At 47.5% G+C, this 16,983-nt stretch overlaps 1 long non-coding RNA gene across 1 annotated transcript in view; it reads left to right on the forward strand.

Annotated features, from left to right (window-relative positions):
* The first annotated feature begins 1,221 nt into the window (after positions 1-1,221).
* The window catches only part of LOC148424175 (uncharacterized), a 68,911-nt gene continuing 53,149 nt past the window's right edge, over positions 1,222-16,983 (forward strand). Inside the window, exons 1-2 of the long non-coding RNA XR_015865270.1 lie at positions 1,222-1,372; positions 3,172-3,339. This is a non-coding gene — a long non-coding RNA (uncharacterized LOC148424175). The remainder of the gene's footprint in view (positions 1,373-3,171; positions 3,340-16,983) is intronic.

A 16,983-nucleotide genomic window follows, 5' to 3' on the forward strand; every position in this document is an offset into this window, starting at 1 on the left:
GAGGATTTTACCACGACAAAGCTAAGATGCTAATGGCGAGAAAGCCGGTGTAGTTTCAGCCAGCTATCTGGCACAAGCGTGGCTACTGGCCACGGTGCTCATCCGGGCATCGCTTGCAAAAAGAAAAAAAACAAAACATTTTGTCTACTGCAATGTTTGTTGCTGTCAGGCACGAGGAAGACCGCGGAGGAGGACTTGGAGTGCTGAACGTTAGTTGGAGCTTGTTTACCTTTTTCTATTTATTTTCTATCCATCTATCTTCTATTTCTTCTGATATAAACACCGCCCCCTTCGGGGACTTGTTCGTCACTGCGGCGGTTTCAGATTCTTGAATTTCACCGACAAACGGGGCGAGACTTTCCTCCGCGGTTTCGTTCGGAAAAACAGAAAACCTTTTGATTGCGGAAAAAATGTGAGATTTCGCCACGAGGCGGGATGAAGACACATTTTTATTTTATTTATTCCTTTTACTTCACTGACATCTGCTTTTGTTCACCAGGTCTTTGTTGTCCAATTAACATTTCATTTTGTTGAAGCCTGAAGAGGATGTTACCCACGCCCGCCGGACTAAAAAGTCTGTTTTTTTGACACCATTATCTGACTTTTCCACTTATCACGTCAAACCGACTCCAAAACGTCAGGAAATGTTGTTTGAAATGTCTAGTAGCCTTTTTTCGCACTTTTGCATCAGCTACTGTACAATTTGTTTGAGTAGTTAATATCTATTCATTGGTCTATTCACTGTTATGTGAGCCCAATTTGAGTGGGCCTATACCCAAAGCTTTTAGTTCCATTGCGGGATTCTCCTTTAAAGGGAGTTCGTGTCACGAGGGTGCGCGGCTGGTACGTAGGCAGGCGTGGTAGCGGAGGTGGAGGGCCCAAAAGCAGGGAGGCTTCGACGCGGGGGGCTTCATGTGACCCATAGTTATTGGAAGGGGCAACGGGAACGGAAGCGATGAAAACAAGATGGCAAAAACTCGAACTAAGGGCGCAGGCGGGCCGGCAAAACAGAAAGCAAACACTGCGGGAAAAAAAAAACGACGACGGGAGCGATAATATGACAATGACCCGACACAGGCTGAAACTAAAACTCGCCTTAAATACACTCGCGCACTAATCAGACTAACGAACGGCGACTGGGCGGGGAACAATAGGCAAAGGGGGCGGATTGGAGGACACGCGAGGGGCAGGTAACGCGGACAGGTGGACTAAATCAAAAATCGAAACTAACGCTGGGAGACACGAAAGGGGCAGAAGCAGAAGCAGGAAGTATACAAGCGAACGCGAAGGAACGGAACCCCTCAAAATAAACCCACAAGCCAGAATCCAACAAACCAAGACGGCCAGTGAGTGCCGCGAGGAGAACGTTCTGGTGAGTCGCATATTGTCGATGGTCTGGATGAATGTGCAATTCTCTCGTTATTTCAATTTCTGGTTCGTATGCTAATGTGTATTGTGTTCGGATAGTTTTCTCAGTTGGAACGAACCCACGGGTTTATTTGATGTCGGTTATAAAAGCAGTCTTTTGTCGTGTGAAGTTTTTTTCCTCCACGTCGGAATGGGTGAAAATGTCGTTTCTGTACAGGCCGTTGAAACATTGTCTCACCAGTACCGGTCGCCTCACTGTCTTGAGGTAGTGTTGTCCACTTTGTTTTTTTTGACTTTTTATGATGTTTTTCACGGTATTCGTTTTGTCGAGTTGCCGTGGTTTTGGCGCGAGTTTAACGTGTGCGTGAGTGCGCGCGCGCGTAGTTGTGCTCTACAAAGTGGGACGCTCCGTTAATTAGAAGGTTCTTTTTCGATTTTGTGTTACAGTCTGACAAAGAAATAACGGTAGGTCTGGTTATCATGAAAGGATATTAGATGGGGGGTGGCACTCCTTTCTCCTAACTACGGACAGTAGGAGAAGTGTGTTTTGCTTCGTTTATCGTAATGCCCCTTAAGCTCCCATAGGCGCATGCGAAAAATGACACATTTAAGCCCTTTATTTTGTCTAGTATATAAATTGAATTCCTTCCGCGGAATCTTTGTCAGATTGTAAGAAGTACTCTTACTAATCGTAGACGCGACTGCTTAGGGCGTTTGCGCCCCAATTCTGCTTTGTTTTTCTTAACAAATAATAGAAATGAAGCACCCGCTTCTGGATCCCTACAGCCAAAGCATCCAAGCGCTTCCTGAATCAGCGGCCCGCTCCAATTGGCCAGCGAGGCTTCACGCGTCAACATTTCCGTCATATGAAGCACCCTCGCTACACGCTTTGCGGACACGGCCCTCCCTCCCGTTACGCCGCGCAAGCTCGCGTACGCCGCAAGCCCCGTGTTCTCCGCGCGACGCTCGCGTTTCCGCGACGCCCCCTCCCGTCGGCGTGATATACGCGGCTCTAATCGCCGGGCCTGGCCCCCCGCATTCCCGGCCGCGGCCGGCCCACCGACACGCTGTCACTTTAACGACCGCAAATTATCACCGGCGCGGAGCCGGCGGCTCGGAGAATACGGATACCCGCTTCCTCTCGTAAATCGCGGCCTCTCCTGCCGCTGACTGACGTTTTTACCGCGACGTTACCGCGTCTGCTTTGAGCCGGCCCGGTCGCGCGACGCTCGGGGCCCCCGTCGTCGTTATTTGACCGCCGTTATTGATCTGACGGGTTTCCCCATCGCGGCTTGCGGACAGCGAAAAGGGTGACGGCGCTGGTACTGTGTAAAAGGAGATTGTGATTTACGCCTCCGGATCATCTTGTCTCGTAACATCTGCTCCACGGGCTACAAGTGGCTTCATGTTCTGCTTCTGGATCCAAAAGGAACATGCTTCTCCATTCTAGCCCTGAAAACGTTTCAGCCCTATACCACCTGGGAAAATACAATGTATCTTTTCCCATTGAAATAAATGGAAATGCCGCAAATACGTACCGCCCCCCTCACAAAACACCTGTCAGTAACATGGCTTTCATAAGAAATGTAGCGTACTTTGGGGAATATGAGCCCAAGCGGCAAAAGTTTAAATCTTTGCACTAGTATTTTCTTCACTTGTTATCTCTCCGGAACCCACATTTTCAATTGAAAGTCCTGACCCACTTTAATTGGAGAGAAAAACAACTGTGTTTTTCAATAAGGGCCCTTTAAAACACGCGCACACAAACCATAACAAAGCTAACGTGCTCAAAATGCCTTTCAGAATCCCTAATGAAGAACCGGTCAGGAGGACTTTGTGAAAAGAATTGTTGAGAAAAGTGTTTGGTAGCCTCCAACCCGCTATTGGGAACCTGCGCCTCGCAAGAACCAAGACAAGGGCAGACAAAAGACTCGCCAGAGGATCTCCAGCTCATCCAGCTCCTTCTCTCAGGTAGGTGCAATCGGACCACGCCCACAAAAAAACGCACACGTGCCATTAGATAAGAGCCAATTCGCATTAGCGCACTAGAACACAATTTTGCGATAAGTTCCTTCATGTTCCACTTAATTGTATATTAATAGTCTATTCTTCTATTAGTGCTTCGTTATCTCTGCCTTCATTATTGTTTTTATTTCCTACTACACGCTCTGTCGTGTGGGATGTAAGTCTGCTGAGCAAATTCATTCCAAAGAAGACATTTGTTTTAAATGAGCAATGCACGTAGCGCACTAAAATAAAGGATGAAACTCTGCCGCGGGCCGTCTTCCCCGCCCGCGCTCAAGACGCCAAGCGAGCCCAAAGGCGGCAGGTCAAGCGGAAGCTTTGCCGTCGGAACAAACCTTCTCCGGCCGTTGCGCTCTGCTCCCCTATCCGCGCCGCGCATAAAATGACCCCGAGGCGCTCCATCGGACGCGGCTCGAGTAGTTCGGCGCGGCCCCGCCGCTCGCCTAAGTGTTTCAGCGTGTTCCGACAGAAGTGCGCGCCAGCGCCGCCACGGGCCCGGACCCGGGACCTGGACCGCAGCCCGGGCTAATGAGAGGCAGATTGAAAGCCGGCCGCGATTGATTTCCCGCATCTTGATTTGATATCCTGAATTAATCAGGGGAACTTGAATAATAGATGAAGGCAAACTAAAATACATGTACTCGGAGCGCTCGATGGCGTTGCTGCTTCCGCGTCACGGCGGAGCGGATTTGGAACGCGGCCGGTTGTGCGCGCGACGGACAAGAAACAGGACGCGTCTCCCTCTTCTGCCTTCTGCTGTTACGTAAACACCGCAGGAGTGTTTAGTCGTTCTTTTCGCGCGTCTCCTTAAAAGTCCCTAAAAAGTGGAAAAAATCGACACGGCCAAGAAAATATCTCGGCGACAACTCCGACGGCGAATTTCCTGGATTAAAAATAGGGCTAGTGTATCTCAGGGCACGGCGTGGATGTGGCCATGGCGGACCCAGTCGCAGGGAAGCCGGGAGGCAGGAAGTGCCGCAAGCCGTACGCTATTTTGTTTACCGTGAGCTCATAGCTAAATGGCAATGCCGCGCGCGCGCCGGTTTTTTAAAGCCGTAGCAAACGATAGCGCGTTAGCCACTTTGACCCCGGTAGCTATCCGCAGTAGCGAACGCAACCCTAATCCGACAAACCCACGAAAGGACAATGTGATCGGCTACCGCGGCAGCTGGTGACATAATACTGAAATGATGACGTCATACAGTAGATATTCCTATGTGTATTTTAGAATGATATAAATATACGGCGTAGTTACTTTTGCAAAGATTTCTATTTGACGAGGTCATGGGCCTTTCAAAGTCAGCCCGAGTCGGATGATGACGAGGGCTTGCTTTTAAGCTTCTCGCGCACTGCGCTAATGAAGCGTGACCGTTCGACGGATGGGGGCGTCGCTCTCGATAGCGACGGAAACTTTTCCCGCTTTGGCGCCGAAAGAGTAAAGTATTGCGGCAACGTCCACCCGTTGGAGAAGCGAAGCGATTGTCTTCATTGCTCGGTGCAAGCCATCCAGTAAACCTAAATCCATATTTATATGTACTGTATACATTTCTGCCAGCAGACTGCGGTAAACAAGAGCGCGATCTGCATGAAGCTCATTTGTTAGCCGGCGCAATCGCAGCCCGCTTTGCTGTTGTGACATCAGAGGAAATATATGAAAGCACTTCCTGCTCATCGGGCGGCGGGAGAAGAGGGATGAAGCGGCGCGCTGGGGTGGCGGGAGGCGCGAGGCGCGAGGGAGGCCATCATCCTCCCCCTTCAATTGGACCACGCCGCATTTCCATACAAGAAGGTGCGCAGGTGGCCCATCTAGAAGACATCAATCTGAAAAGTTGAGATTACCCGCAAAAGCATGGGGCGCTCCCTCTTTTTTACCCCCCGCCTCCGTGCTGGCTCAATTTTCCTCCCCCTTTTTTTTTTTTTTGTATTTTAATCTAAGCGCGAAACTCCGGAAAGTATTCATCGCGGCCCACTTTTGCTTTTCGAGTCCTCGGCGGGAGACCTCGGAGGATGACAGCTTTACACATGACGCCTGGCTCGCGATATTCACGAGCCGCATCGGGAAGAAAAAAAACAAAACAAACTCGCCCCCAATTATATTGCTTATTGATGCGCGTGCCAGAGATCAGTATAAAAAATGAATAATAAAAAAAACAAGTCACAAGTAGGACCGACAAACGACTCATTTTGGGCATATTAGCATAAATGACAACATTCTAACAAAGAAAACACAACTCTCAATTCCCAACTGAAGCCACATCGTCCTTCCCCAGCACAAAAAGCGCTGTCAACAGCGGACAAACAACAAAAGGCACAAATCTGACTGTTAAAAGATAAACTACATCAATTCCAAAACGGACGGCCCGTGGTCGGCCTTGGATCGATGGTGACGTTAAAGGGAAAAGAAGATGATTCGCCTGGAAACCAAGCTGGAAATAATCCAAAAATATGAAGACGGCTAGGCTAGGCTAGGCTAGGGATTATGAACATAAGTAGCTCAAGTCAACGTCACTCAAAGGTGAATACAATTTCATTTTTCCTTTGTTTTTTATTTATGATATTTAATTGTGTATATATATATATATATATATATATATATATATATACATACAATTTGTTACCCATTTTTAACATATATATAAATGTTGATGTTTTTACCTGGGGTTTTATATGCATAAGCTAATTAGCATGTTCCTATCGCCCGCCATACGAGCGTTTGGCCTTACCGTCCCAACCCCGGAACCGATTAATTTCGTTCACCGTATATACATTTGAGGATGATTGTGCAAAATACGATGTCGCCAGCAGCATTCCTACAATATGTAGGCGTTTTTGTAAAGACTGACACATTTCGTATACATCAAAGAGTTCACCCTAACCCTCGCCCCTCCGAACCCTCTCTTGGTATTTGCTTCGGAAGCGTCCGATTCCATGAAGGTTCCCGCCCTAGAAAGAACAAACATGGCCACAACCTTGTGCGCGAGCGTATGATAAGTGCTCGTGCGGCAAAGACATTCTGCAAACTATTTTGGAGATCGCAATCGAAGTGATCCCTGTCTGCGGTCCAGCCTCGGCGGGCCGGTCGGCGCCGTCCGACTTCCGGACGGCAACCTTCTCCTAGCAAGCATCGTTTCGTTGCAAGCCGTTCTCACGGCAAAGCGTTTCTTCACGGCAAGCGGTTATGTCCATCGTATCGTCGCCATCTTCACGATTATTCGGACAAAGACACGGAATGCCATTTGTCTGCGATTCACGCCGTTCGGCGCCATGGGTCCTAAGTTGAAAAACTCGGAAGTCCAGGCGCTCGTAAATCAAGGCGAGACCGCGCAAGATCCGTCTCCGTTTTTACGCGGTCGTTAAAAAAAAAAAAAAAAAATGTCGTCGCGGCTGTTCATCATGCGGGAAAACACGCCATTACCGTTCAAATCTGCATGCGCCTCGTTACTAACGCAGATGCTCTGAAAGCTGCAGCGGATCGGGCTAAAGTTCACTTGGGGGAGGAGGGGGGGGGGGCGGGGGTGGCAGAGGTGCCACTTTAGCTCATTTTCATTATCCCGCCGACGACTAAAACATCTCGCGCATTATGCATGAACAGTTTAAAAGGTCCTCTTGAGCGGCAGCCGTTTTACTCGTCAAGTCCATCAAAGTGAGCGCGCCGGCGATGATGGCTACGGGGGACCCGAAGGGGGGTCTTTGACGGGTGGCCAGCCTCGGAGGACGATGCTAATGCCATTTCGGCCTACTAAGCCTCCATCAAATCAGACAACTCGGTGTCTTTATGGGAGTATCAAAGACAATTTAGCCACCCGCAAATGTTTGAGGAAAACGCTTTTGTCTTCTGCAAACCTAACACGCGTCTTTTCAGAAACCTCCAATAAACAGCAAACGGGTTTATGCAAGCCTCAGCCGACACCGAATTTGGTCCCCGAGTAACGCAGCTAATGCAGTTTTGTCAACATCAAAGACAGTTTAGTTTGAAAAAAAATAATTGAAGAAAAATATAGTACTTTGCACAAATCTTTATTCTTCATTTGTGATTGTCTATGAATTAGCTTTGACTGACTTATCTGATTGTTTCATTGAGATTCCTTTTAGCGCAGCTCCATCTAGTGGATGCGTAATGCAAGCCCAGCCATTGCTGTGGCTTCTATGCGCCCTATAATGCAGTGCGCCCTATATATGAAAAGAATTTTGACATGGAAAACTGCAAAAAACTGGATTATTTTGAAAACAAAACTGAACTAAAAACTACTAGTGAATGCATAACGCAAGCTCAGCCACCACTGTAGCTTCTATTTCATGTGCCTTATAGTGTGCCTTTATATTCAAACAGTTGCAAAAAAAAGGCCATTGATTGAAGGCATTTTCGAGCCTTCAAACGCGTTAATGCAAATCTCAAGACTTTTTAGTCATCAATGAACCTAATGTGTTACACTCCTCAGATCTACAGATCCTTTTTCTGTCTCCAGTGAACACACATTTCTATAAACAATGTTTATCTTGAAAAATCCTAAGCTAAAGGACAAATACTTCCTTTTTCTAAACATGGACAGGTATTGGTTAAACCCAAAGCCTATTTAGCGTCCAAGGAACCTTAAAGTATTAGTGCTTAGTGCGGCAGAGGCCACCGGTAATGCATTTTTCTGCAAACAAGAAGGATGGCTGAATCCCGCCTCTCCGGATTGGTGGGAGGGCCGAGGGGGCGGCAGGTGCGGCGGGGGAGGCGGCATAGCCATGCACGCCGCTCTCAGTATGGATGGCCTGCGGAGGTTTCCATCATTCATAACGGCGCGGCGGCCGTACGCGCCTCGCCGCCGCCGAATTGATCTTGCAAAAGAAGCCGGGTGGCGCTGCCACCACTTCATTAGTCTCGGCGGCAACAAATCACCTGCTAGCGCCGCCGTTACCCGCGCTGCATTGCTGCGCCACACACACTGACCGCGCGGCCAATTTTCAGTCTTCAGCGGGCCTAACGTAGTGCTTTTTCTCAACATCGACCGCAATTTATAGCCTTTGTAAACCTTGACGAGACTTTACAGCCTTCTGAAAAGCTCGCAAATGCATCTTACAAAACAATTTACAGACCTCAACCAACATGGTGGGGGGAAACGTCAAAGTATTTCTGTTTTGGACAAAACTAACACTTTTTGTCAACGAATATGAAACAAACAGCCTATTTTCCACACTCACTATACGGTGCGCTGGACTGTAAGGCGCACCTTCAATGAATGGCCCTTTTCAAACCGGTTTCATGGATAGGGCGCGCCGCATTATAAGGCGCATAGAATAGAAGCTACAGTAGTGCCTAGGGTTGCCTTTTGCATCCACTAGATGGAGCTGTGCTAAAGTCAATCTCAGTTTCAAAAGCTGGCAGTCCGCTTTATAATCCCGTGCTTATACAGCTCCTAAACCGCGAGTTTTCAAGTTTGGGGGACGAAAGAATAAAACGCCTTCACCGCCAGGTCGATACTTCAATTCGTACCTCTGCGTTTGAGTTGTATCGCCCTGTTTGAAATGTTGAAATGTTTGTCAAATAAATTCAGAAACCCTTTTTAAATCAACAAAACAATATTGAAATTCAATTTTTAATTGAGTCATAATTCTTTTCTTTTCAACTCTTGATTGGTCTCAGCAATGATCTAAACAGTTTTTTAATGTAATAGTTTTTTCTTCCCATTATTCAGATCGTACGTTCCACAAATGATCTATTTTTCTTCATTTCTGATTGTCTATTAATCAAGCTTGATTGACTTATGCGCTTGATTTGTTGTTATTCCCTTTAGCGCAGCTCCATCTAGTGGATGCAAAACACAAGCCCAGCCACTATTGTGGCTTATATCCAATGCGCCTCATAATGCAATGCACCTTATACATGAAAATATATCATAAAAAAATGAGTTTTAAAATACTTATGCAAACATCAAAGACACTGTCACACCTTTCAATTTCCATGTACAAATTGAACTACAACGTAGTCTTCTGCAAAGCTAGCATGGCGTTTTGTAAACATCAGACGTTTGAAAAGTCTAAAGCCATCACGCTAGCTCAAAGCTGCCAGCGCCGCCGCCATTGGCCACGCCGCACCAATGCGACCGCAAGCCGACGCTCGACTAGCAAAAGCGCTAACTCCGCCGCGAAAGCGCTAAAAAGCGGCGGTGACAAACAGGAAGTGACATATTTACAGCGTGGCGTCAGGCTAACCTTTGATTTTATTGTGTTTTATGCCATTTTTGCACCGCACCTCAACAATAAAAGTGAGTTAAAGCTGCTTTTTATTGCTTGTTTGATCACCATGTTATCCCAGTGCCATCTGTCTGCTTCACTGCAGACAAATGCACATTATGACTCACCGTTCACTTTAGCACAATGCAGCCTCGCATCGGATTAATAGCTAGTAGCGCAGCGCTCCACTTGTTCAGATATATGTCGCTTAAGGAGTTATCGCTTTTCCTCGCTTTTTCGCAGCTTCTCAACGCTGTTTTCCAATATGTATTAGCATTAAGCTAGCAAGAGCGTTCCTCAAGGCAATTGAGTTTGTGCATACTCAAAGCGGTACGCCCTTTGTTTGACGTAAGCGGCCTTTCGTAACTCCAAAGTGAGTCCCTCGTCTCTCTGGGCGGCCGCTTGGATCGATTGCTTTATTGAAGAGGTCCGAATACCTTCACGATTTCATGTAAAAGAAAGTAAAGAGTTTTTATTAATAACCCAAATAATTTCACGGACGCCCCGCGGTGGGGACAGGGACCCCCGGGGGTCCGCGCTTTGAGAACCACCGCCCTAAATCATGGATGTGGAATTCCGGCCCCGGAGGGCCGGTATACTGCACGTTTTACCGTTTTCTTTCCCCGACACATTGGAACGATTAGCGTATTAGCAAGCCCCGCGGGAGCTTAAAAACGCTCCTAATGTTGGAATGGGGTGCGTTGGAAACCGCGCGGGACGCCGGCCTTCGGGTTTGACACCTGCGCTCTTTTAAGATCCTCAAAGCTGGTTCCGAGGGATCGTTGGGCTTAGAAAAAAAAAAAAAAGGCGGCGGCCGTTAGCAATCGGGCGTCCGCGCCACATAACGAGGCCAATATGTTCTCCGGGCCGCTTGTTGCGGCGGCGGCGGCCGGTCAGGAGGAAGATGGAGCGCTCGGCGACGAGGCATCTCGGCCCGAGAGAAACAAAGTGCCCGGGCTCGTCGACGTGCACAAATCTTGTCAGTGGTAATTGATCGGCGCCGGTCAGGCGCACGGGACCCGGGACAAAATCAAGTGGCTCCTCCATAAAACAAGGTCCGATATTGATGATGTTTCTGGGGAAGGAATGGCCTGCCACGCGTCGGACTTTTGATGAATGTTTGTTATCGCCTCCGCCTCCTCGCGCGTCAAGTCGCTCGGCCCGCAGCGAGACTCCTCTGCATTTTTATTTCGCGCCACCTCGGAGACCTTCTGACGCCGTATGAAAAAAAGCAAACGTCAGGCGAGAGATTAGTTTCACAGCTCTTTCTTTCTTTCTTTCTTTTCGCATAATATGTCATGCTCTTTCATTGAGGGTGCGTTTTCATCAAAACGTTCAATTCCAGACTCCGCCCCAGCAGCCTCCGGGATCTACAGTAGTATGCGGAATTAGAGTTGGAATATTGCATACTGTGGAGCATGTTATCATAACCGTAGCCCAATATTGTTCTTGAGCGAATCTTTTCTCACATTTCATACCAAAAAATGAACAAACGCACGCATGGTTCCTGCTGATACGGGATCAACAAACTGAAGCGTACCACGAGCGTACTTGTTTGTGTGCGGCCGTTTGATGTCGGCGTCTCTCCGTCTTTGTGAAAAAATAAAGCGAAAACTTGTCTTTTTCATATTTGCTCGAAACTTGCGTCCGTCAAGGCCGCCTCAACGCCCCCCACGCGAACCCCGCCCACTCCGCCGCTCGCCTCAAGCGTCTAAAAGGCGGCGCGGTCACGATGGCTTTGTGCGCTTGTCAGTTGCCGCTCTCCCTACGACCACCAAACGACGCCTGACGAATGTTGGAGGGGACAGGACACGTTTTCTCTGATGGCTTTTTGGGTGGGGTGGGGTGGGGTGGGGTGGGGGGCGGCCACCATTATGACAAACACACGCACGCAGACACACTGACAGTTCTCGTCTGCCTCACGCCGCAAAACAAATGCGTCAGAAGGCTCGGCATCAATTATTCAATACGTCGGGTGCGCCCAAGTGTGTTTGCGCGCGTGTGTTTGTGTACGCGTGTGCGGGTGGCTCACGGGGGAGGGCGGGACAGGTCAAGCGAGTCCCTCAAGGTTAGGCCCATTTGCCGAGCTAAACGTCGCGACGGGCGATACGAGCGGGCTCGGGGGAATTTTTGAGTGGGGGGGGGGGTACGGGGAAAAAAACGAAACAAAAGGTGAATGCTGGCGCAACGAAGCCAAAGTCCGCCAGGCCAAATGAAAGTTCGTGAGGAACTTCACCCCTGATCAGAAGTGCAAAAACAACAAAAAAAAACAAAAAAAAAAGTGGCTGCTTGGGGGGGTGGACGGCGACGGCCGCCACATGTGTTATGTTGACTAAAATAATCAAAAGGAGAAAGAAGACAACGCCACGGAAGTATTGATTACAATCTCGTATTCTGTTGGTGGCGTCTTGAAAAAAATCCATCCATTCATCCGATTTCTATAAATATATGTTGCTGGCCTATAGTCCGAAAAATTCGGTAATCATTCATCGTTAATTAAAAAAAACGCATTCCGCGAGAATTCTCGTCATTGGCACGCAGCTTAAGTATTTTCAAAGACGAGATTTGGCGTCCGTGGCACGCAAAGAGTTAAATCCTCGTTTGTCTTAATGTTTTTTGTGTTTTTTTTTTTTATAGCAACGGGCGGGCACGTAATGCAACGCTGATGAAATAATTACACGCGATAGAACCACTTGTGGGCCGGGATCCTGACCTCTTGACCTTTTCGCGGCAAACGCAAAGAGAGGCGGGCGGCGAGTTGCGTGCGCGTATGTTCTTCATTCGTGTGCGTTTGTGCGATAAGCTGCCAAGCGGAGTGAGAGGAGGCCGCTAATGGACTCCAAAAGGCTTGTCACACAAACATTTCTGCTGTCACAGCACTTTATCACAGGTAACACACACGCGCACACGCGCACGTGTCCCAGAGCAGCCATTTGTCGTCTTTTTCGCCCAGAGTGTCGGGGACGCCAGCGAGGAACAAAGAGGAAGTGACAGCCGGAGAGGACACTTGTGTTTTCACTCTTGTTGCACCAAACCTCATGTGACACACTGGGAAAACACACACACACACACACACACGAGCACGTGCGCGGAAGCTTCCGGAAGAGTGGGCAGGAAAAAACACATGTCACCCGATGAGGTGTAGACTACTTTATTTTTTGAGACAGTGGAGTCCGTGGAAAAAAAAAAAGACGGTGAGCTACACTGATGTGTGTGTGTGTGTATGTTTTTAAATAAATAATTAGAAGTGTTAGAGCCAAACAAAGAAAAACTGCCATCATTTATATGTATTTTTTCAAAAATATTTTGATTACTGATACAGTATATACCCGGAAACAACCACATATAACTACGGGGTCCCCGGGACTCGCAATACTAACAAACTGCGGGTAACAACGGGAATGTTTGGAGACCCAAAAGTTGGGCAAAGTAGGACCGCATTCATAGGAAGTGAGCAAAACCTCAACGACAGATATTCACAAATGTCACAGTAAAATTGATGAAAACATACATATGGCGTCAATCATCAACGTCTTCATATCGCAACCGCTGATATAAATTGGTCCGTTTTGGTCGAAAAGCCTTGGAGCGTGTCTTTTGTTTCGCTTCAACGTGGCTCTCGTGTTCCTCTTCTCGAGCTTCTGGAGCATTTGGTTTGGGCTTCTCTTTTACCTGATTGTGTATTATTGCGTTATTGGGGGACGCGGTGTTTGGCTCTGAACCTTTTCCGTTTCAGTGACGTATTTTTCTTCGGCCAAATACTCCCGAACCGGCGCATAGCATTTTCGAATGAATTTGGGAACATTTGAATGACTTTTTGTAGAAACACATACCAGATCACGTAGCAGCTTTATGTTCGTTCGTTTGCCGTTGTGTCTCTCACGACTGTGCTTCCGTCTAAAATCAAACAAAGTGATCACTATGAGAAAATGCAGCGATAGGCCGCTTCTTCTTCCAATTAATTTGCTCCTCATTTGAAACTCAAACAAGCGTTCATTTACTGATACTTCCAGAGACCCTGTGAAAAGTCTGCTTTTGGGGAAGCTTAGCTTCGCTTTTACTTTCACGTCGGAGATTTTTGACTGTAGGTGGTTTCTTTTATTGCCTCCTTTATGACGATGTCTATTGTGCGGAATGTACTGTACGTCGGCTTGGGGAAGCGAACGCGATAAGAATTTCATAGTGTAGCGTCACTATGCGCGTAACTAAACAACTTGAATCTTTTTTGCTGTTTTGGTCGCTTGGCTAGTCGACTGGTCTTTCGTTCATTTTTTATGAGCCAGTTTTTTTTTTGGGGGGGGGGGTAGGTAGACCGTTTAGGTATGACGGCGCGTTGTTTGATCGCTCACTCGATCGCTAGCTTAGTTTGTTATTTTTGCGAGTGTTTGGCGTGTCGTTTTCATCAGTCACGTTTTGCTTGTGTCGTTTGTTGCTCTGCTCTTTAGTTTTTGAATGCCCCCCTCCCAGCCAAGACCCTTTACGCTAGCGCAGGCTCCGTGCATGGCCGAGCTAATTGAGCATCTAAATACAGTCATTCATCATGGCCGTCGGGTGAAGACGGACACGTCCAGAGAGGTGATGTTCATCAAATTACCCCCCTGCCCCCCGTCCTTTCCCAACCCAACCCCCCTTTTTTGTTCCTTTAATCGCCGCTTGCACTTTATTTTGCTGAGCGCGCACATGAGGCAAGGTTAGCGCTCCCGCTCGTCGGGATTTTGCGTGGAGGGCTTCCAGCGTGCATTCATCAAAAATAATGAATCAAATGATCAGTGCGAGCACGCACCGTAAACGCACGCTCGCCGTATTCATCATCAGCGCGGGGCTGATTAATTGCTTAGCGGAGTCGTGGTCAACGCTAACAACATCCCCGGTGAGCGCCCATTTATTGAGGACACCCCCGCCCCGCCCCGCCCCGCCCCCGCTTCTCCAGTAGTCCTCGCTCCTTTTTTCTGGTCGCCCGTTGGTATTTGTGTTTTTTATCCCATGCTTTCAAAACAATTCATTGCATTTGCTGTATATGAGGCGCGCGTAAACAAGTCGGTGCGCGTCATCATCCGGTGCGCCTTAAAACACGACTTTTTGTCTTTGAGGGAGGAAAAAATCCAACAACTTCATCACCATGTCAATTTGTCAATATTTACCCATGCGTCTCAGTTCTAATTGTATTTTTACAATTCTTCTTTTTTTAACCACACGTTAGAAATGTTGATATGCTCCAATTTTGAAGCAGTTGATATGGGAACCGGGCTCAAAAAGCAGCAGTTTTTGGAAAAGAAAATGCCATTTTGCCAAAACCTTTTTGAAATCAAATCAACAAAATCCTATCGTTTAAGGCAGGGCTATCAAACTCATTTCTAGCCCGGCCCCCATCGTACTCCTAGTTTCTTTCAGAAGGAGGATGGACTCGGATGTGGCTTCAGTCCGCCGGCTTCCTTTCTTGAAAATAATGAAAATAATGAAAATAAGCACCTCAGCCAACACCAGCTGCTCTTAGCTGCAACAAGCACTTTGCTGAGGTCCTCTACATGTTTGTTCAGTCCGCCGGCTTCTTTCAAGGATGATAACGTGGTCAAAACCTCAGGTGACGCCAGCCGCCGTTAGCCGCAAACGGCCCACTGACGTCTACCCTCTAGCTCGTCCCGTTACCGTACCGTAACTCCGCAAATATAAGACACGCTTTTTTTTTTTTCTCTCTCCACAAATTGGACGTACCGTTGGAGGAAGATTGATCTGCGGAAGGCGAGTTTTGACGAGCGTTTTTATGTTATTTCGTTTTTGGTAGAACGTTCCGAAACCTCCGGTTTGATTCCGCCGGCCCTATCGGCGCGGACGGTTTAATTCAATTGACTGAGGAAAAGCGAGGCGCTGTAACGACACGCTCCGAGTGACACCTCCACGCGCACTCCGTATGTATGAGTGCTTAGTATCAATCAGACATGACGTTGTTGAAGTGGGGCTGTGACATGAGGCCAGAAGGCTTGTCTTTATCCTGCGCGCACACACACCCTACCTGCGTGTGTGTGTGTGTGTGTGTGTGTGTGCGTGCGTATTAAAGTATGACAATGTGTTGAATGGCCCCTGGCAGTCAGAATAGATGAATAGCAAGCAGCTAGCGTCTCATCCCGTATCCCTGCGGATCCCCGCTAGCGACCACACATGTACACCCCCCCCCACACACACACGCACACGCACACTCACACAAAGCATCTTAGCATTGCAGCTAATTCACAGGCATCAAAGCGCAATGATCGGCCTCTTTCCGTTTAGTTTGCAAGTTGCTCCTTCAATTATGTCACTAACTAGACCGGAGCTTCTCAAATAGTGGGGTGGGGGGGGGGCAGGCGATGCCAGGGGCGGTGCGGCCGAGCCCAGGGGAAAGGCTTGGTTTCGAGTGTAATTGCAATAAAATAAGAATTCTCATCATTTTCTTTGATTTCAGGCACTTTGACTTACTTTGTCTTTTTTTTCTGTTTTAGACTAAGCTGTAACCCAAAATAATTCACAGTTGTTGAGAGTTGATATACATTGCTTTTTTTCTCTTGTTAAAGTTAAAAAGGATACAAGTTTGGGTATACTTACAAGATTTTTATAGCTCCTGCTCAATAGCATAGATAATGGGTGGGCGGGGGATTCTCTCTCCTCGTGGGCCCTTGGCAAAACGGAATTGAGAAGCACTGAACTAAATGGACGTGTTCAGTCCAGTTTTTTTTTTTAAGTCGAGTTTGTCTGGTACAGGGGAGTTGTTGAGTGACAGTGTCTAATGAGTTTGTTGTATAGTTTATTCTTCGGCGAAATAGCTAAATGTTGAGGTTAGATTCTGATGAATTTAGTTACTTAATTACTTATTTCAATAAATGTTTTATTTATTAGTTGTTTACAGCTTCTATTTGTAATTTGCTAGCGAGCTAACTGCCTAATGCTTCTTTGCTCGTAAGGTTGGTTTTTATTCATTTGTTGAGGTATTCGCCTTTAAAAAGTTGGTTTAGGTCTTTTTTTTTATTCTTAATTACTGGTTTAGTTCAAATTGGACGTGTTAAACAGCAGTAGATGACTGTGGCAAAAGATGATTTTGTGTGTCAAGCATTCAACTCGCCGCATTTGTGTTAATGCGCCATTTGGAGACGCGTGAAATGATTGGGCGGCCTCGGGTTAAGTCGGGCTTTTTCCGGACGACCTTGGCATCGGTGCGCTCCTTTTGCTGCTCTTCGGCTTTGTCGGACCGCGTCATTTTTGCTGCGTTGGCCGCTTATCGCCTGGCTTTCTCAAGGCCTCAGCAAATGAAGAGCATTTTTACAAAAACGACAGCTTTTTCAACTCTCATTTGTCATTCTTTTGGAACTTTTCAAGAGGATTGCCGAATGAGCTTCTACG

The sequence above is a fragment of the Hippichthys cyanospilos genome, chromosome 4 (assembly GCF_059441005.1).
Source record: "Hippichthys cyanospilos isolate Australia breed blue-spotted pipefish chromosome 4, RoL_Hcya_1.0, whole genome shotgun sequence".
Lineage (NCBI taxonomy): Eukaryota > Metazoa > Chordata > Actinopteri > Syngnathiformes > Syngnathidae > Hippichthys > Hippichthys cyanospilos.